General features: G+C 46.3%; 1 protein-coding gene across 1 annotated transcript in view; it reads left to right on the plus strand.

Moving 5' to 3' along the window:
• The window catches only part of gipc2 (GIPC PDZ domain containing family member 2), a 55,991-nt gene that overhangs the window by 12,830 nt on the left and 20,684 nt on the right, over positions 1-22,477 (plus strand). The gene's annotated exons all lie outside the window — the stretch shown is intronic.

Below are 22,477 nucleotides of genomic sequence, written 5' to 3' on the forward strand. Positions count from 1 at the left end.
CCCCCGCTCCCTCCTCACCTCTACGATCAGTCTGAAGAAGGGTTCCAACCAAAAACGTCACCCATCCTTTTCCTCCAGAGATGCTCCCTGACCCGCTGAGCTACTCCAGCATTTTCTGTCTACTTTATGCTAATACACATTATCCCTGTTGTGAGACGGATCACCTGTAGTAATGTTTCTGCAGCTCAAAGGCAATAATCTAAATCTGCAAAGACTGGTGTGGTCAGATGTTGGTCAACGTTCCGATGTAGGTTATGCAAATTTTATGATCCCTAGTTTAGCTTTTTGGGAATCCAAGTGACATCACTGCAAATGTATGCGGGGGTTGAGTGTGATGAGTCTGATTTTGAAAACTTTATGTTAGCACAGTTTTACATTCCTTTTTTCCTCTTGCCTCACTCAACGGTGTCTGCTGTAACGCGTATTACACCATCTCTGTGGAGACGATCGCTTTGGATGTCACTAAAGTTCAGTTTTGATTGCACCAATTCAGATTATTGAAGGGAAGGGTTGAGGGGGAAGGAGAAAACACTTTTTTGAAGTTTATGAATGATGACGTGGAATAACTGAAAGGCACAAATAATTCAAAAATTAGCATGGTGTAAAAGGCATGTCCTGAAATCAATACATTGTTGTAACAATCTTTTATAGTATCCCATAGAAACATAGAAAATAGGTGCAGGAGTAGGCCATTCGGCCCTTCGAGCCTGCACCGCCATTCAATATGATCATGGCTGATCATCCAACTCATTCCCGAGGTGGAACTTTGCCGATCCTCTACATCCAGGCCTGGGTAGATGTGGAGAGGATGTTTCCACTAGCAGGAGAGTCTAGGACCAGAGGCCAAAGCCTCAGAATAAAAGGACGTACCCTTAAAAGGGAGATGAGGAGGGATGTATTCAGTCAGGGGGTGGTAAATCTGTGGAATTCATTACCATGTAAGGCTGTGGAGGCCGTCATTGGATATTTTTAAGGCTGAGATTGACAGATTCTTGATTAGTACGGATGTCAGGGGTTATGGGGAGAAGGCAGTGGAATGGGGTTGAGAGGAAAAGATAGTTCAGCCATGATTGAACAGCAGAATAGACTTGATGGGCTGAATGTCCTCATTCTGCTCCTATAACTTCCCCAAAAATTTCTGCCACTTCTTAAACTGAAGAATGGACCATACCTTCTCTGTCCTGTTTTTCGACCTTCCACTCGATTAAGTGCGAAAAACAGAGATCCACAAGTCATGGATGAGAAAATAGTGTAACAAAGGTGCTGGTCTTGTAAAAATGCACAATTAAGTCAAAATGTTTGTTTTAAAATGAAAGAATGTGTATCAAAACATTGTATTCCTTGTATTTCTAAAAACTTAAATGGACAGAAGGTCCCGCAGTGTTCCATCAGGTAATTTGTGAATCTCTTTTGAGGAGTGCCAAGAAATGGACATGATGCACAGACCCGCTGATCCTCTGTTCTAAAGATAGAGATAAAATTGCTGGAGTCAGGCAGCATCTCTGGAGAAAAGGGATGGGTGACGTTTCGGGTCCAGACCCTTCCTCAGACTGAAAGAGGGGGGTGGGGGGTGAAGAGCTGGATGTGAGCAAAGACCAGGGCCAATCCGGGCTAGCCACAAATGACCAGGCAGTGCTATGCCTGGAAAGTCCATTGTTGGCTCGGGAAGGTGCGATCTCAAGAGAAACAATATGGATAACTGTGTAACTGGTAAAACGCCAAGGGAGGGAGGGAGGGGGGACTGGAGGGGAGTATGAGGCCAAGTTACTTAAAATTAGAGAATTCAATGTTCATACTGCTGGGTTGAAAGCTACCCAAGCTAAATATGAGGTACAGTTCCTCCAGTTTGCGTGGCCTCACTCTGTCAATGGAGGAGGCCCAGGACAGAAATGTCGGTATGAAATGGGAAGGGAAGTTGAAATGGTTGGCAACCGGGAGATACCGCAGGCCTAGGCGGACCGAGCGGAAGTGTCCAATGAAACGGTCGTCGATTCTACGTTTGGTTTCGCCAACGTACAGGAGTCGTCTGTTCTACCTACTTTTCAAGCTATTGGCATGGCTGGAGTATCCTTAACCTAGTGTTGCACTGCATCTACATGCAGTGATGTAGATATGGAACATAAGGGTAAAATGGATAGATGGAGACTTCATGAATTAATTTGTGATAGGAGCAGAATTACTCCGTCATTCAATGTACTCTGCCATTCAATCATGGCTGATCTAATTTTTCCTCTTAACCCCATTCTCTTGCCTTCTCCCCATACCCCTGACACCCGTTCTCTGCGAGAATCTATCTATGCCTTCAAAATATCAATTGACGACCTCCACAGCCTTCTGTGGCAATGAATTCCACAGATTCACCACCCTTCTTGCTATTGAGGGAGTGCAGCGTAGGTTTACAAGGTTAATTCCCGGGATGGCGGGACTGTCATATGCTGAGAGAATGGAGCAGCTGGGCTTGTACACTCTGGAGTTTAGAAGGATGAGAGGGGATCTCATTGAAAGGTATAAGATTGTTAAGGGTTTGGACACGCTAGAGGCAGGAAACATGTTCCAGATGTTGGGGGAGTCCAGAACCAGGGGCCACAGTTTAAGAATAAGGAGTAAGCCATTTAAAACGGAGACGAGGAAACACTTTTTCTCACAGAGTGTGGTGAGTCTGTGGAATTCTCTGCCTCAGAGGGCGGTGAAGGCAGGTTCTCTGGATACTTTCAAGAGAGAGCTAGATAGGGCTCTTAAAAAATAGCGGTCAGCGGATATGGGGAGAAGCCAGGAACAGGGTACTGATTGGGGATGATCAGCCATGATCATATTGAATGGCGGTGCTGGCTCGTAGGGCCGAATGTCCTACTCCTGCACCTATTGTCTATTGTCTAACTATAGAAATTCCTCCCATCTCCTTTCTAACGAAACGTCCTTTAATTCTGATGCTATGACCTCTGGTCCTAGACCCCCCCCCACGAGTGGAAACATCCTCTCCACATCCACTCCACCCAGGCCTGCAGGAACAGCAGATGCTAGTTTACCACTACAAAATAGAAGACATTTTGGATTAGAATCCTTCTCCAGTCTGAAGAATGTCCCGACCCAAATCAACATCGATCCATGTCCTCCAGAGATACTGCCTGACCAGCTGAGTTACTGCAGCTCTTTGTGTTTTTTCTCAACTGGGAATTTTTTTTCCGTCTTTTGACTTGTTTGCTGGTCACAGTTAGATAATTGAGTAGTTTTGCTTGTATGCCAGTTATTGTAAAGCAAAGTGGAACTGGTTGAACCAGATCTTAGTTTGGTGTGACATAAAATTGGTTGAGTGATAATCCTGTCAACCAAAGCCATTCGGTGTCCTTGAATTACAGCCTGCTGATATTTCTGACCCTACTTCTGTCAGAAAAAGTCTATTCATATTTGCCCCCTGTTAAATTGGCTGTTCAGTGCCAAAGAAATGGCTTAAGAAACAAATGTCTCCAATATTAATAACAGTAATTGATACTGAGAGGGGTATTTCCAAAATGTAGCTTGGCTGACAGCTACACCTTATGGGTGGATTCCGAGATCCTTTGTGCCACCTAGTATCATTGCAGACTGTTTATCAGTAACATAACCATATAACAATTACAGCACGGAAACAGGCCATCTCGACCCCTCTAGTCCGTGCCGAACACATAATCTCCCCTAGTCCCATATACCTGCGCTCAGACCATAACCCTCCATTCCTTTCCCATCCATATAACTATCCAACATGTGGCGGCCCTCTGCAGGATTCCATTACCTCTGGCAAGGGTGTTAAATGATGGGCTTCCAAGGTTGCTTCCTGGTCTTTTGGTATCGGGTGTAACAAGTTAGTACTGTAGATAGACACAAAATGTTCAGATTTAGTTTAGTTCAGAGATACAGGATGGAAACATTCGGCCCACCGAGTCTGTGCTGACCAGCGATCCCCGCGCACTAACACTATTCTACACACACTATGGACAATTTACAAATTTACCAAGCCAATTCACCTACAACCCTGTATGTCTTTGGAAGGTGGAAGGAAACTGGAGTTCCCGGAGGAAACCCATGCAGGTCATGGGCACAACGTACAAACTCCGTAGAGAAAGCTCCCGTCGCCACGATCGACCTTGGGTCTCTGGCGCTGTAAAGCGGCCTTTTCACGGGGCGAGTTGACGCAAGATGTCACCAGAGTGAAGAGGTCGTGGTCCAGCACGAGTCTCGCACGATATAACGGCAGTAGATAAAGAGTTCCCACGGTACTCGGCATTTCTGCTATTTGTGCGAGTGAACTTGTCCGTTTCCCGAGCTTTCCCGTTAAATCTTGAATGAACATCGTGAACTACACGTGACACAAATGATGTAACTTTTTTTTTTCACACACTATATATATCCTCCCTTGGTTGAATTGGCTCATTTGGAGACATATTTTACTGTGTATGTGGGAGACACAGATGGACTGAGCACAGTACCTCGGTCTTACTGTGTGTGGGAGAGGGGGAGAAAGAGACGTACACTCACAGAGGCAGAGTTTCTCAGCCTGTGTAAGAGGGAGGGAGAGAGAGAGAGAGAGGCACACACAAGGTGGATGTGAAATCTCACCTGCCTGTTTCAGTGACAGACACCCGCCGTCAGTAAATGAAGACACCCCCATCTGTCTCCCCCTCCTCTCCCTCGACTCCCCCACCTTTCTCTCCCAACTCCAGTCCCGTCCCGACCCCCTGGGAAACTGAATAGAGCAACAGTCAACTGCTGCCTGTGCGCTGATATGACAATAAAGGCTACTTTACTTTACTGAGTTAAAGAGTTCCCACGGTAGACTGTAAAACTGGGACCCTGGTTCTGGACTCCCCCAACACCGGAACCCTTCTTCAGACAGCCTAATCGGAATTGAGTCTGAAGATGTGTCTCGTCCCGAAACATCAGCTTTTTTTCTCCAGAGATGCTGCTTGACTCGCAGAGTTACTCCAGCTTTTTGTGTCTGTCTTCGGTTTAAACCAGCATGTGCAGTTCACTCCTTACACTGGTCTCTGTACAACATTGATTGGTAGCGTTCCGGACCCCTGGACCCGAGGACTCCGACCTGTATCTCTCAAAGAAGTACATGTGAAAAATTTCTCACGGACCATAAAAATGCGTAACCTTTCAGTAAAGTCCCTTTTAAAGTCCCTTTTAAAGATTATAGTTATTTTCTTGAATCTCATTAACATAACTCATGAATAAGTTGATGTCCATATGCGGATGCAAATCTTTATTTTTATTTATTTTTAAAATTCAATCCCACATAAGATAATTTTTACTCACCGTTCCCTCTGTCCAGCTTCCGGGTTCACCGTTCGCAGGAGTTCCCACGGTACCCGCAAGAGTTATTACGGATATCGCACTGGCCACTACGTTCATATAATGTTGCAATACTCAACCACAAGTGTACAAGTCACTCTTGGAGAAATTCAAACTTTCTTGAATTTTCTCCCGAGTGACCAAGTTACACGATGACCTGCCGTTAGCGCTACGGTGGTCCACGGTGGTCCACGAATGCCGTACTGTTATCGCACGAGGTTCCCACGATGTTAAACTCCGGTTAACTCTTGCGTCAAGTCGCCCCGTGAAAAGGCCGCTTAAGGCAGCAACCCTACCGCTGCGCCACCATGCCAAAATGCTGGAGTAACACAGCAGACTAGGCAGCATGTGTAAAGAAAAAGGTGTTTAAGAAGGAACTGCAGATGCTGGAAAATCGAAGGTACACAAAAATGCTGGAGAAACTCAGCGGGTGCAGCAGCATCTATGGAGCGAAGGAAATGGGCGACGTTTCGGGCTGAAACCCTTCTTTAGAGAAAAAGGTGGCATGGTGGTGCAGCGGTAGAGTTGTTGCCTTACAGCGCCAGCCACGTGGGTTGCATCCTGACTACGGGTGCTGTCTGTACGGAGTTTGTGCGTTCGCCCTGGGTGCTCTGCTCTCCTCCCACACTCCCAAGACATACAGGTTTGTAGGTTGACAAAAGTGTTGGAGAAACTCAGCGGGTGAGGCAGCAACCTTCTTAAACAGGTTTGTAGGTTAATTGGTTTCAATATAATTGTCCCTATTATGTAGGATAGGGTTAGTGTCGACACGGACGCGGTGGGCCAAAGGGCCTGTTTCCGCTCTGTATCTCTAAACTAAAAAAAATAGATTCTGGACCTGAAAATAGATACATGTGTTGGAGGTGGTGCTTAGCTAAACATACTTCACACTCTTGTGGTTTCTCGGTTTGCCAGTGTTTGTGTACATGTGGTAAATATTGCCGCAAATTATGGGATTGATAATGTACTCCATGGTTGGTAAAGCATAGTGGTTTCCGTGTGCAGAAATGGCAGATGGAATACAGCTTGATCTTGCATTAATTTCAATTTTTACTGAAATACTGTCATTTCCATTAGGAAATCTAACAAAATGAACTATGAATTCTCCAATTATAGGTAACACACCAAACCTCGCCACCCCCTTCTCCCCCACCCTGTTTCCTTCACCCCTCACCCGCCCCTTCCATCAATTCTTTCCTCTGGCTTCACATTCGTAACTCTTCTGTTTGTATCTCACATCTTTTGTCTTTTCATCTCTGGCCATCTGCAGATAGGCAGATGCCCAACTACTTGAATGCAACATCTCCAAGTTTGCGGATGACACGAAGCTGGGGGGCAGTGTTAGCTGTGAGGAGGATGCTAGGTGGCTACAAGGTGACTTGGATAGGTTGGGTGAGTGGGCAAATGCATGGCAGATGCAGTATAATGTGGATAATTGTGAGGTTATCCACTTTGGTGGCAAGAACAGGAAAGTAGACTGTTACCACAAGTCCAACCTCCGCAGTTTTGGGGACAGAGCCTTCTCCAGGGCAGCTCCCAGGCTCTGGAACTCCCTCCCCCAACTGATCCGCAATTCCGTGTCCCTCACCATCTTCCAGTCCCGCCTCAAGACCCATCTCTTCACCTCTGCCTATCCTTAGCCCCACGTCCCCGTCCCTTTTCATCTGTGCATTAATTGCCTCATACTGTGTTTTGTATTGAATTCTGTCTTTACTTTGTGTACTAGTCATGTCTCTACTATTTATTTCATTCCCCTTACATGTTTTTCCTCTACATGCTCAATTTTTGTAAGGTGTCCTTGAGACTCTTGAAAGGCGCCCATAAATAAAATTTATTATTATTATTATTATCTGAATGGTGGCTGATTAGGAAAAGGGGAGATGCAACGAGACCTGGGTGTCATGGTACACCAGCCATTGAAAGTAGACATGCAGGTGCAGCAGGCAGTGAAGAAAGCGAATGGTATGTAAGCATTCATAGCAAAAGGATTTGAGTATCGGAGCATGGAGGTTCTACTGCAGTTGTACAGGGCCTTGGTGAGACCACACCTGGAGTATTGCGTACAGTTTCGGTGTCCTAATCTGAGGAAAGATATTCTTGCCATAGAGGGAGTACAGAGAAGGTTCACCAGATTGATTCCTGGGATGGCAGGACTTTCATATGAAGAAAGACTGGATAGACTCGGCTTGTACTAGCTAGAATTTAGAAGATTGACGGGGGATCTTATAGAAACTTACAAAATTCTTAAGGGGTTGGACAGGCTAGATGCAGGAAGATTGTTCCCGACGTTGGGGAAGTCCAGAACATGGGGTCACAGTTTGAGGATAAGTCTTTTACTGAAATTTTTTTTTCACACAGAGATTGGTGAATCTGTGGAATTCTCTGCCACAGAGGGTGGTTGAGGCCAGTTCATTGGCTATATTTAAGAGGGAGTTAGATGTGGCCCTTGTGGCTAAAGGGATCAGGGGGTATGGAGAGAAGGCAGGTTCAGGATACTGAGTTGGATGATCAGCCATGATCATACTGAATGGTGGAGCTGGCTCGAAGGGCCGAATGACCTACTCCTGCACCTATTTCGTATATTTCTATGTTTGCCCTGTATCCCCCTAATACTTGCCAGGCTTTGTCCTGTCCCCCTCTTCTCTTCCAGCTAACCTCCCCCTCCCTCATCACAATCAGTCTGAAGAAGTGTCCCGACCCGAAACACCGCCTATCCATGTTCTCCACAGATACTGCCTGACCCGCTGAGTTATTTCAGCACTGTGTCATTTTTTTTTAAACCAGCATTTCGACACGGCCAATTACTTCCCTGCATTGTCTGCCAAATTCCCTTTCAAAAGCCCCGCATGACTCCACCACCGATACAAAGGTAGCTTGGCAGCAACTATTCCCTGCATAAAATGTTATTTTCTTTGTTTCCGTCTTAACCTTCGCTCCGCACACTAAATCGGCGAACCCTTGATCATTGAGTCATCCGTGACAAGGTGCTGCTTATCTCAATCTTCCCAATACAAGCATGACAACAACGTGTATATCTTGATCAGATTCTCCCCCCAAGGTGGATGCTTCAGTTTCTGTCATCCAATTTAGTTACTGTATTTCCTCATCCTTCTTAAAAAGTGAGCCCAGGAAAACCCTTAACAATGGAGAGCTTTAGTTTGTGGCTTGGTTTAGCTTATTTCACGTGTACCGTGCTGCAGTGAAAGGTTTTGTTGCTTGCTAACCAGTCAACGGAAAGACAACCAATGATTACAATCGAACCATCCACTGTATACAGATACACGATAACGGAAATAATGTTTAGTGCAAGAAATAACTTTTAGTGCAAGAGCTGGCTTCAAAGAAGATATTACTACTCAATGTAGAAACAAAGAACTATGGATGCTGGTTAATACCAAAGATAGACTCAAAGTGATGGAGTAATTCAGCGGGTCAGGCAGCACCTCTGGAGACAAAGGATGGACGAAGGATCCCAACCCGAAACGTCACCCATCCTTTTTCTCCAGAGATGCTGCTTGACCCGCTGAGTTACTCCAGCACTTTGAGATTACTACACACTTCACCTGTATTGTTAAATTGCTCAAGTATTGCATCGAAAATGATTTGCTCTGGAAGAAATCTATTGTATTTGCATTAAAATAAATTGTGAAACTCCATAACTGATGTCTTTAAATTTTTTTTAAAAAAATCACTGTTAAGGGGCTGTCCCACTGCGGCGACCTAATCCGCGAGTTCAGAAGTGTGTCTTCGACCTTCAAGCTCGAGGGTACTCGTCTGAAAAACTCGAGCTGGATGGAGCGTCAGCGATGAAACCGCCAGCTGGATATGCGGGAACTTCCCTCGAGCATGAAGGAGAGTTCCAGTGACCTCATAGGACCTCCTAGGATCATGTGTCGACCATGCTGCGAGTTTGAGTTGAGGGCAAACTCTTCTAAACTCGCAGATTAGGTCGCCGCAGAGGGACAGCCACTTTATGACTTTCGTTGTGAAGCTCAGATTTTAGCTTTATTTGTATAAACTCCAATCTGGCTTTCGCCCCCTCCATAGCACAGAAACTGCTCTCCTCAAAGTCCTCAACGACCTCCTCACCTCTGCTGACACTGGTTCCCTCAACATCCTCATCCTCCTCGACCTGAGCGCAGCCTTCGATACAGTGAACCATAACATCCTGCTCACCAGACTCAAAGACCTCGGCATTGAAGGCTCTGCACTCAGCTGGCTCCGTTCCTACCTTTCCAACAGATCCCACTTCATCTCTCTCCACAACCACACCTCTGCTACAGCCGCAGTCACTCAAGGCGTTCCCCAAGGCTCCGTACTCGGCCCCCTCCTCTTCATCATCTACATCCTCCCCCTTGGTCAGATACTCCCCCACTTCAATCTGGACTTCCACTGTTACGCTGATGACACCCAGATTTACCTTGGCACCAAATCCCCCCACAACCCCCCCCTCTCCCATATCAACTCCTGTTTGTCAGCTATAAAAACCTGGATGCAACATAATTTCCTCAAACTCAACAGCGATAAGACAGAATTCCTCCTCATAGGCTCCAAAGCCACACTCAGCAAAATCAATAACCCCACTCTCACCATCGACGGCACCACTGTCTCCCCATCTCCCCAGGCCCGCAACCTTGGCGTGATCTTTGATTCCACCCTCTCCCTTGAGCCTCACATCCGCCATGTCATTAAAACCTCCTTCTTTCATCTCCGTAACATCGCCAAACTCAGACCCTCTCTCACACCGCCCGCTGCTGAAAGACTCATCCATGCCTTCATCTCCTCCCGACTGGACTATTGCAACTCACTTCTCCTTGGCATCAGCTCCACCTACATCAACCGACTCCAACTGGTCCAGAACGCAGCCGCCCGACTCATCACCCATACCAATCCTGGCATCACATCACTCCAGTCCTCAAACAACTTCACTGGCTTCCCATCTCCCACGGGATCACCTACAAAATCCTGATCCTCACCTACAAAGCCCTCCACCATCTGGCCCCCCCCATATCTCATTGACCTCCTCTCCCCCTACCAACCCTCACGGTCCCTCAGATCCACATCAGCCGGTCTCCTCTCCATCCACAAGTCCAACCTCCGCAGTTTTGGGGACAGAGCCTTCTCCAGGGCAGCTCCCAGGCTCTGGAACTCCCTCCCCCAACTGATCCGCAATTCCGTGTCCCTCACCATCTTCCAGTCCCGCCTCAAGACCCATCTCTTCACCTCTGCCTATCCTTAGCCCCACGTCCCCGTCCCTTTTCATCTGTGCATTAATTGCCTCATACTGTGTTTTGTATTGAATTCTGTCTTTACTTTGTGTACTAGTCATGTCTCTACTATTTATTTCATTCCCCTTACATGTTTTTCCTCTACATGCTCAATTTTTGTAAGGTGCCCTTGAGACTCTTGAAAGGCGCCCATAAATAAAATTTATTATTATTATTATTACATGTTTTACATGGCCATTGGAAGGAAATACCAGAGGTTCAACGTAATTGCATAGATTTTCAATCCCGAATGATTTGCTACAGTCGTCGTAACTGAAATAGCAAGTTGCTGCAGGAGACTGACACGGTGTGAACAATTGCTGTTTGGACCCAGGGAGGTGTGAAATTGCCAACAAGTGCCGTGAAATTGAATCAGTGCGATGATGGTTGTTCATCATGCTGAAGGAATTCTGTCACGAGCCTCTGGTTCTGACTGTTCCTTTAACATCTTGTCCAGAAAACAAACTAGCTCCGGTTAATAAGTGCTCTAAGCTTTACATATCGTTTCTTTCATGTAAACAAAAATCTTTTGTGGAATGTATTTTGGTTGGAGAGTAGTTTGGTATTTAAGACCTGCACATGTCCTTAATTTTACTTTGTTTAGTTTAGAGATGCAGCGCGGAAACAGACCCTTTGGCCCATCGAGTCCGCGCTGACCAGTGTTCCCCTGCACACTAACACTATCCTACACACACCAGGGACAATTTACATTTGTACCAAGCCAAATGTTTGCCTTTGGAGTGTGGGAGGAAATGGAGCACCAGGAGAAAACCCATGTGGTCACGGGGAGAACGTACAAACTCTGTACAGACAGCACCCGTAGTCAGGATTGAACCCGGGTCTCTGACGCTACTGTGCCACCCGTGATGCCAACTGTGCTAAAGTTTCCTTGAAGAATTGCAACATCTTCTCCCGAGTTTTAAAAACCTCTGACCTATAACTGCCCAGAGTGGAGAAGGAGCCTACGAGATGGCGTTGGGAGCACACTGAAGCCCTGCACAATCAGCCGCTGAAGAGAACGACTTCACAAACTAGCCTCCAACCTACCTTGTCGGCCATTTTACTGCCGCAGCTCTGCAGTTGACGTAATTGTTCACAAAATAATGGGTCATTCGTGATACCAAGTATCTGCTGGGGAAAAAAACGTCTTATTACATCTCTGTTTAATGAGGAAGGAATGTTGCACCCAAATGACTTGGACTGCTTAACCGATAGTTGGCGTATGGCCTACTCAAAATCAGTTTGCTTTAAATAAAATGTTTAGCATTGCTCTGCTGACTTCCATGGTTAGTTAGTGACAAAGAGTGGAGGAGGTCAATGTATAGATGCAGCACAACTGGGTAACCTGATATTTACACAAGTGCTGGGGCCTTGTCAGAGACCTTTGTATCCACTTCATCCTCAGGCAAAGCCCCAGAGGACTGGAGAATAACCACTGTTGTTTAAGAAGGGCGGAAGAGAAATTGTACACCTCTGCGCTTTACAACAGTGATAGTGAAGATTCTTCTGGAAGGATTTAACACACACATCTGCAATAGCTTTAGGGACAGCTGTCGGCATGACTGTGTGGGACGTTCATGCCACATGAATCTGATTGAGATTTTAGCGGAGGTGATTAGATGATCGAGGGCAGGGCAGTGATTGTTGTTTACTTGGACTTTATTTAGGAAAGCATTTGACAACTTTCCAGGCTGCTCCAGAAGATTAAGTCACATGATTAATCCACAGAGACTTGGATGATTGGATTCCAGCTGAGCCACCGAAGACGCAGTAGTGATGGCTGGGTGTTATTCTGTCTGGAGCTCTGTGACCAGTGGGGTTCCACAGGGATCAGTGCTAGCAGTTCTTGTTTGTGGCATACGCAAGTGATTTAGACAAAAATGTTGATGTGCTGATTAGTAAGTTTGCAGCTGACACAACAATTGCCAGAATGTGTGGACGATGAGGATTATAGTCAAAGGATATAGATCAGTTGGAAATATGAGCAGAGAAATGGAAGGAGGAGTTAAATCTGAACATGTCTGTGGTGTTGCAATTTGGGAGGCTAAATGTAAGGGGAAAGTATAGAGTAAATAGCCTGTCGCACTTGGCCGTCATTTGCGCGCCATTTACGCGACCTGGTAGCGTGTGGGTAGCGCGGGACGGGCGCATGGAGTGGCGTGGAGGAGTGTGGAGTTGCGCGCGGTATCGCGCAACGCTCCAGGATTTCGTTCTGCACTAAATCTTCGCGCGCCACCGGCCTGTCGCGTAAATGACGGCCAAGTGGGACACCCTGGCGCGGCGCAACGTCTCACCTCCAACAGCAGCAGAAACAGGCAAGCGATCGCCGAGCTCGGCCTGGGGCTCACGGCCGTTGCAGATCCGGATCTGCCCCACACTCCTACTCCCAGAGCGGGGCCAAGACGATTGGAGATATACACAAAATGCAGGAGTAACTCAGCGGGACCGGCAGCATCTCTGGAGAGAAGAAATGGATGACGTTTCGGGTCGAAACCCTTCTTCACGCGCTCCAGACGGCTGTGCGGGCGGATGATGACGCGCGACCGTCGCTCGTCAGTCACTACCGGCCTGTCGCGTAAATGACGGTCAAGTGGGACAGGCCCTTAAATGGTCGGGCCCTTGGGCGTATTGTACAGAGGATCTTGGGTTGCAAATCCATAGATCCCTGAAAGTGGCAAACACAAATAGAGCGGCAAAGATATACTTCCCATTATCCATTGGGGCACCGAGAATGAATGAATGAATACTTTATTGTCACAAGTGGCATGTGACAAGTCACAGTGAAATACTTTGCTTGCATACCCAAAGTATGCAATAGTCACCACATAAATGTTATTAAGTTGTGATACATCTGTATAACACTTTGTTCAGGCCACGTACCTGGCCACGTACACACCATTGAGGATAAATGGGGATCCTGTGGATAGGGTGAGCTGTTTTAAATATCTGGGAGTCCACATCTCTGAGGATATGACATGGACATCACATGCCGCAGCACTCGTGAGTAAGGCAAGGCAGCGCCTTTACCACCTCAGGCAATTGAGGAAATTCAGAGTGTCTCCGAGGATCCTCCAGTGCTTCTACTCAGCGGCTGTGGAAAGCATCTTGTCCGGAAATATTACCATCTGGTTTGGGAATTGCTCTGCCCAGGACAAGAAGGCTCTGCAGAGAGTAGTGCGTTCGGCCGAACGCACTATGGGAACTTCACTCGCCCCCCTGCAGGAACTATACATCAGGAGGTGCAACTTCAGAGCCAATAAAATCATGGGAGACCCCTTCCACCCCTGCAACGGACTGTTCCAGCTGCTACGGTCAGGCAAACGCCTCCGTTGCCATGCTGTGAGAACGGAGAGGTTGAGAAGGAGTTTCTTCCCAGAGGCCATTCGGACTGTAAATCTCACGAGGGACTAACTTCACTGAACGTTTTTCCTTCCAATATTTAATGTAAAAGAATATGTGTGTGTTTATGAGTGTGTTTATAATTTGTTTGTCTTTTTGCACAAAGTCCGCGAGCATTGCCACTTTTCATTTCACTGCACATCTCGTATGTGTATGTGACGAATATACTTGACTTGACTTGATTTGGAGTCCGGTTTGATCGCTGCATTATAGGAAGGATGCGAAGGCATTGGAGAGGGTGCTCAAGAGATTCACCAGGATGTTGCCTGGATGAGAGAGTATTAGTTGGTCACATTTGTTTCTAAACTGATGAGAAATATAAAGAGGATAAATAGTGAGTCTTTCTTGCCCAGGATTCAAATGTCAAAAGATGATGGGGGTAGCGTTTAAAGATGTGCAAGGCAAGTGTTTTTTAACAAAGAGTGATAGGTGCATGCAATGTTTTGCCAGGGGAAGTGGTGGAAGCAGGTACAATAGCAATATTTAAGATGCATTTTGATAGTTGCATGAACAAGCAGGAAATGGAAGGATATGGACGACATGCCATATCCTCTACCTCTGCTTTCAGTCTGAAGGAAGGGTTCTGACCCAAAACGTCACCCATCCTTTTCCTTCAGAGATGCTGCATGATCCGTTGAGTTACTCCAATCCAGCGCTTTGTGTCTATCTGGGGTTAATTTAAATTGGCATCATGGTCAGCAGGGAAATGGGCCTTTTCCTGTGCTGTGATGTTCTCTGTTCTATGCTGGTACTGGCAATTCTTTCAACTTTGTTTATGGCACGGGGTTAAGTGAGCTGGTCATAATGAAATCAAACGGAAATGCCTTGTTTGTTTTCAAGTACAAGGAGATGCTGAGAAGACTGTAGAAATCTCTGCCTCTTCCTTTCTTTCCCCCCCCCCCCCCCCCCACCCCGACATTAATCTGAGGAAGGGTCTTGACCCGAAACGTCGCCTATTCCTTCTCTCCATAGATGCTGCCTCACCCGCTGAGTTTCTCCAGCATTTTTGTCCGCCTTTGATTTTACACAGTTGGTTTATAGCACAGCTCTCAAATGGGTTTGTGTGCCATCATCAAGGGAATCTGTTTTTCCAATGCCTTGCCACTATCACCCAATACAATCTCAGATCTAATTATAGAGATTGAATGCCGCCATTTTAGAGTTGTGTTTCACTTCTAAATTTCACGCCAATTTGAAAATCTAGATATAGCACAATAGGCTATTTGGTTCTATTGTGCTCTGTTTGAATATGTTTTCACTTAACTTAATCTGGCTCTCAGTATATGTCAAACCAGCATCTGCAGTTCCTCTTCTTTACACAGCATATGATTTTACTCCTTTTGTCTAAATTCTCACTGTGTTTCCAATTCGAAAGCAATGACCAGTCTTCAGAAGTGATTCAATCCAGCAGAGCCTGAGATTGAGAAAATCTGCATAAAATCCCTCAATGTTCATGCATATCCATTTTCATCTTAAATTGAGTTTCGGCAATTGCCCCAAGTTCTGTGACGAGTCCCACGTTTTATGTCGTGTGCTGAAGCAGCTTCTTCTGACTTCCCTAATTTATTTATTGGTGGTTTGATTACAGTTTTTGATTCCCTTTCAGATGAAAATATGTCTTTGTTCTTTTAAAGGAAGCTGCTTTATAATTATTAAAACAACTCAGTTCTTTAATGGAATTCACTCTAATAGCTGTTAGTTAGAAATGGCATCAGCATGTTCCAGCTTTGTTTCTGTTGGTGGTGGAGCTGTACTGTTTTCCCACAGGGTCAGAGAACAAGTCACGGTGATGTTATCTTTGCATGTTTAGAAATTCCAGAATGCTTGGGGTCACTTGTGTTCGGAGATTGCTTTGACTGTGGCTGACATTGGCTAGATTGAGTTCATAAGTGGTAGGAGCAGAATTAGGCCATTTGGCCCATCAAGTCTACTTCGCCATTCAATCATGGCTGATCCATCTTTCCCTCTCAACCCCATTCTCCTGTCTTCTCCCCATAACCCCTAACACCAGTGAGTAGCTGTTTGAATTTCAAGCTGCCAACAACTCATTGGAAAACCAGCTCTTGTCCCCATTTGTACTAACACATTTCATAATCCATATTCAAGTTAATCTCTCCAGAGATGCCACCTGTCCTGTTGAGTTACTCCAGCCTCTTTGTGTCTAATCTGAGAAAGGACATTCTTGCCATAGAGGGAGTACAGAGAAGGTTCCTGGGATGTCAGGACTTTCATATGAAGAAAGACTGGATAGACTCGGCTTGTACTCGCTAGAATTTAGAAGACTGCGGGGGGGTCTTATAGAAACTTACAACATTCTTAAGGGGTTGGACAGGCTAGATGCAGGAAGATTGTACCCAATGTTGGGGAAGTCCAGGACAAGGGGGTCACAGTTTAAGGATAAGGGGGAAATCTTTTAGGACCGAGATGAGAAAAACATTTTTCACACAGAGAGTGGCGAGTCTCTGGAACTCTCTGCCACAGAAGGTAGTTGAGGCCAGTTCATTGGCTATATTTAAGAGGGAGTTAGATGTGGTCCTTGTGGCTAAAGGGATCAGGGGGTATGGAGAGAAGGCAGGTACAGGATACTGAGTTGGATGATCAGCCATGATCATATTGAATGGCGGTGCAGGCTCGAAGGGCCGAATGGCCTACTCCTGCACCTATTTTCTATGTTTCTATCCTCAAGTTAACAGATTGCTTCCCATTTTAGATAAATCCTCACCTGGACTGGCACCTATTTCTCCCCTCCCCCTCCAGTCGCATTCCTTCCTCTGGCTTCACTATTAGCAACTCTTTGATCCTTTTGTCTCACACCTGTTTTGAATTAAAATCTCTGGCCTTTGCTGCATGTGTATAGATATAGAAACAAAAAGCTGCAGATGCTGGCTTATACCAAAGATAGACACCAAATTATGTTGTAACTCAGCAGGCCGTGCAACATCTCCAGAGAGAAACTATAGGTGACCTTCAGACTGTCTGAAGAAAAGCGTCCCGACCTAACCTTTTTCTCTGCAGATGCTGCCTAACCCGCTGAGTTACTCGAGCACCTTGTCTATCTTTGTGTAAAAATATATTTGCAAATGAATGAGATGGGGCCTGGGACCGACCTCGAAATTACGCTGGTCCGTGGATTACAAGCCAGTGGACAGTGAGGACTGAGTATATTGAAGGCTTTTCTCATTCACCTAATACTGTTCACATTGGTCTCCCTTGCCTTGATCTGGTCTCTGTTGTGGCTTTGAGGTTTGTTGCTTCTCGGAAGGAATTGGTTGAAATTCCAGTTAGCCCAGTCCTTTGTGCGATTTGACATGCCCATTATGTTTCCTGTACATTTGGCAATCATTTCAGAATACCTCATAGTCTTGTTACGTTTGCTCTGTCCCAGAACAAATATATGCATGTACAGTTTGAGGAACCCGTTGTCTATAAACACTGTTGTCCGCTTCAAGTGGCTGCTTTACTGTGTGACTTTGCGCCTCCTTTTTTACAATGACTGTTCTTTATTCACATGGCCATACCTTGTGATTTCAAAACCAATCGTTGATTTCGGGTATCAATATCTCAACAGAAGTAGTTTGAAGAAAAGTAGGACCAGGAAGTAGGAACACAAGGAACTGCAGACAAAAAAAGACGCAAAGTGCTGGAGTAACTCAGCAGGTCGGGTAGCATCTCTGGAGAACGTGGATAGGCGACGTTTCGGATCGGCACTCTTGGAGAATATGGATAGGTGACGTTTCGGTCTTGGGAGAACGTGGATAGATGATGTTTCAGGTCAGGAACTGCAGATGCTGGATTTATCAGAAAAAGACTCTAGTAATTCAGTGGGTCAGGCAGCATCTCTGGGGAAGCCACCTGACCCCTGAACACTTTGTGTCTATCCATCTCAAAATGCTGGCAAACATCATGGTTTCAAATGGATGGTGAGTCACACGTGGGTACCTATTGAGAAGACTGGCCAACAAAGCAGGTTTCTGACAACTTTAGCCAGAAATGCCCACAACTGACAAATGAAGATTTGGGTCATTTGGCCTCGGGTCATCATCCTCATTCTGTGCACCCTTTTCCACACGCATGGTCTGCATGATCACACTTACTAACAGATTTCCTCGGATGCCAACAAACAAACACACAGGTTAAAGTTTTTCTCTTAAATACAAGAAGTCGTAGTTTTCTTGCAGTCGCGCCTCTGACCGAAATGCGCCCCGGTAGGTCCGACTCACCCCACAGGCCGCCCAGTGGACTGCGGAGAAGCTGGACGCGAGGCCTCTCTGGGCCGAAGGAGCCTCTGGCGGTGATGAGGGCAGTCTCAGCAGCGCCACCGGGTGCCTCGGCAGCAGCGTGAGCCTCGACAGCATCGGGAGCCTCGGTGGCAGTGGGAGCCTCGACAGCAACAGAAGCCTCGGCAGTGGTGGGGCCTCGGCGGCAGCAAGAGTCTCAGCCGCAGCGGGGGGCCTTGGTGGCAACGGGAGGCTCGGCGGCAACAGGAGCCTCGGCAGTGGTGGGGCCTCCGCGGCAACGTGAGCCTCAGTGGCGGCGGGAACATCGGTCGCAACGGGAACCTCCGTGGCAGTGGGGGGGGGGGACCAGCCAACAGTCGCTTGTCTTTTTCTTTAGTTTTCACTTTTAATTTATTCCGTGTACCTTGGTGTGTTTTATGACTGTTGGCAGACCAATTTCCCTCTGGGGATGAATAAAGTTTTATCCTTTCATATCGTACAAGGAACTGCAGATGCTGGTTTACACAAAAAGACAAAGTGCTGGAGTAACTCAGCAGGCCAGCCAGCATCTCTGGAGAACATGGAAGGTAGGCCCCTTCTTCAGACTGGTCTTTTGTCTGAAGAGGGGTTCTGACCCGAAACGTCGTTTAGCCACGTTTAACGCAGTGATGCTCCAGAGTTACTCCAGCACTGTGTGTCTATTAAAGCTTTTCTTCCTGTATTACCTCTATACTGTCTAGACAGCCCCAACTCCCCACAGACCTGATCAGACGTTACCAACCTGAAACTTTGTCTCTGTTTTGCCCTCTCCACCGATGCCGTCAGGCCTGCTGAATATTTCCAGCATTTCCTGTTTCAATTTTAGATTTATAGTGCCTGCAGTTTCTGTTTAAAAGTCTTCCCAACTCGGTGCTGGCATGGGTACTATCTTCTGCTCCGTCAGTCTGAAGAAAGGTCTCGACCCAAAACGTCACCCATTCCTTCTCTCCAGAGATGCTGCCTGAGCCGCTGAGTTACTCCAGCATTTTGTGTCTCACCAACAAACCTGTACGTCGTTGGAGTGTTGGAAACAGGAGAAAACCCTTGCGGTCGCAGGGAGAATGTACAAATTCGGTAGACAGCACTCGCAGTCGGGATCGATCGCAAATATCTGGCGCTTTAAGGCAGCAACTATATCACAGTACCACACCGTTCCATAGTTCCATGGCTTGTCCTTGCATCTCTTCCTGATTAAAGATGCAACATTCTCAGCTTATAGTCTTCCAGGACCTCATCATTAGCTACGAAAGATACAAAAATCTTTGCCGTGCCCCCAGCAACCTCCCACAATGTCCTAGGATACACTTGATAGTTCCAGAAGGCTCAAATCGGCAATTCAAAACAGTTCAACATGGGGATTAAATACAAACTGGCCCAAGGCCAGATGCGGTCTACATTTGCCTTGCATTGTAGGTGGTGGCATTTCCAGTTTATCCATGTGGTACGTGGCCTCTTACTGATTGCTAGCCAAGTTGTGAGCAAATTATCCCATCTACTTGACTGGGCATCGTGGATTTCTTACACTTTGAGCAGTTGCGTTTTGCTTAGGATATCTTCAACTGGTTGAGGGTGCTGCTAATGTTTGGACATGGGAATTGGGCAAAAAGATGGCGGCAGTGTGGCGCAGCAGTGGCGCAGCTGCCTTACAGCGCCAGAGACCCGGGTTCGATCCTGACTACGAATGCTGTATGTGCGGTGTTTGTACGTTCTCCCTGTGACCATGTGGGGTGCTCTGCACCTATACATCTTCGAAAGATGTACAGGTTCGTAGGCTAATTGGCTATGGTAAAAATTGTTAATTGCCCCTAGTGTCGGTGTATGAGGTGATCGCTGGTCGGCGTGGACTTGGTGGGCCCAAGAGTCCGTTTCTATGCTGTATTTCTCTAAAGTGTAGTTTTAAGATGGCGTAATAGTGGCTTTGTGGTGGAATATCAGTGGAGTGTCCCTGAGGACCCTTTGAGGCCCACACTGCTTCCCATTCTTACATACATGTTTAGACGAGGGAGAGGCAGAAAGCTGGATTGCTTGATTGTCTGAAGAAGGGTCTCGACCCGAAACGTCACCTATTCCTTTTCTCTAGGGTTGCTGGCTGACCTGCTGAGTTACTCCAGCTTTCTGTGTCTATCTTTGGTTTAAACCAGCATCTGCAGTTCCTTCCTGCAAATTGTTTGAGCAAAATATACCCATTGGCAATGCTGCCTGGTTTTTGTGGCATTTGGAAGAAGCTGCAGCATTTTCCATAACTGAGTTCTAAGGATTCAAGAATAGTGAGATTCTTACTGCTGTTTGGCGCATGGTATTTGCCTCTACATGTTCAGGTATGCAGGCAAGAAAAGAGACTAACAAGCATTTATCATGCCTGAAGCGTTTTACTATGTTACGTAGACAAAAAATCAACAATTTTGCACGTAGCAGTGTCCCATTAACAGAAATAAATGAATGACTTAAATGTGTTGCCTTTGGTAATGTTTGAGAGAAGATTCAATGCAAGAATTACGATTACTGAATCATATTTATCTCTGTTTAATGCCCCATAGTTCAATGGAGCATGAATTTACATACAATTACATAATCCAGCATCTTTGAGCAACACGGTGGTGCAGCAGTAGATTTGCCTCCTTACAGCGCCAGAGACTCGGCTTCATTCCTGATTACGGGTGCTGTGTATACAGAGTTTGCACGTCTTCCCTGTGACCGCAGGGTGCTCCGGTTTCCAAACTTCCCACATTCCAAAGATGTACAGGTTAATTGGTTTCTGTAAATTGTCCCTTGTGTATGGCATAGAATTAGCGTATGGGTGATCATTGGTCGGCGTGGACTCAGTGGGTTGAAGGGCTTGTTTCCATGCTGTTTCTCTAAACTAAATTGACCTAAAATACAGTAAATGGTAGATCCCTCTGTTTGAGAGGAGAGAGATCTAGGTGCAAGGTTCCTTGAAGGTCGAGTCGCTTGTTGATAAGGTGGTCAAAAAGGCTTTTGGCACTTTGGCCTTCATCAGTCAGAGTATTGAGTTTAGAAGTTGTGAGGTCATGTTGCAGTTGTATAAGACGTTGGTGAGACCGCATCTAGGATCTTGTGTTCAGTTCTGGGCACCATGTTATAGGATAGATATTGTCATGCGTGAAAGGGTTCAGAAAAGATTTACGAGGATGTTTCCAGGACTAGAGTGTGTGAACTATACGGAGAGGTTGCGTAGGCTGGGTCTCTATTCCATGGAGCGAAGGAGGATGTGGGGGGGATCTTATAGAGGTGTACAAAATGAGAGGAATAGATCGAGTAGATGAACAGTCTCTTACCCATAGTAGGGGAATTGAGAACCAGAGGACATAGGTTCAAGGTGAAGGGGAAAAGATTTAATAGGAATCCGAGAGGTAACTTTTTCACACAAAGGGTGGTGGGTGTATGGAACAAGCTGCCAGAGGAGGTAGTTGAGGTTGGGACTATCCCATCGTTTAAGAAACAATTATACAGGTACATGGATAGGGCAGGTTTGGGGGGGATATGGACCAGGAGCAGGCAAGTGGGACTGGTGTAGCTTGTAGTTGGCCGGTGTGGGCAAGTAGGGCCGATGGGCCTATTTCCACAGTGTATCACTCTATGACACTCTGACTCTAACATTTCGAGTCGCAGACCCATCGTCTGAACTGGGAAGAGAGACAGTGAGAGAAACAATGGGTAGAGATTTAAAGCAGCATCTTCAGGGTTTGAAGAGGTGTTTCTCGAGCTTGAGGCCTGGCCACACACTCATCTCCCCGCTACCTTCAGGTAGAAGGTACAGGAGACTGAAGACTGCAACAACCAGGTTCAGGAATAGCTACTTCCCCACAGCCATCAGGCTATTAAACTTGGCTCGGACAACCTCTGAACATTAATAGCCCATTATCTGTTATTTGCTCTTTATCAGTTTATTTATTCATGTGTGTGTGTATATTTATATAATGGTATATGGACACACTGATCTGTTCTGTAGTCATGCCTACTATGTTCTGTTGTGCTGAAGCAAAGCAAGAATTTCATTGTCCTATCAGGGACACATGACAATAAGCTCTCTTGAATCTTGAATCTTGACAGCAGATGGTGGAGGGGAGGGAGTTGGGGTTAGCTCTTGAATTGAAGGAGCTGCATGAATGGGTTTTGAATCGGGTAACTTCTGGTGTCATAAAATGCTGGTTCATTCACTGAATCGTACCGGATAGTGCAAGGCCTGGATCGAGTGGATGTGGA

This window comes from Amblyraja radiata, chromosome 10 (assembly GCF_010909765.2).
Source record: "Amblyraja radiata isolate CabotCenter1 chromosome 10, sAmbRad1.1.pri, whole genome shotgun sequence".
NCBI lineage: Eukaryota > Metazoa > Chordata > Chondrichthyes > Rajiformes > Rajidae > Amblyraja > Amblyraja radiata.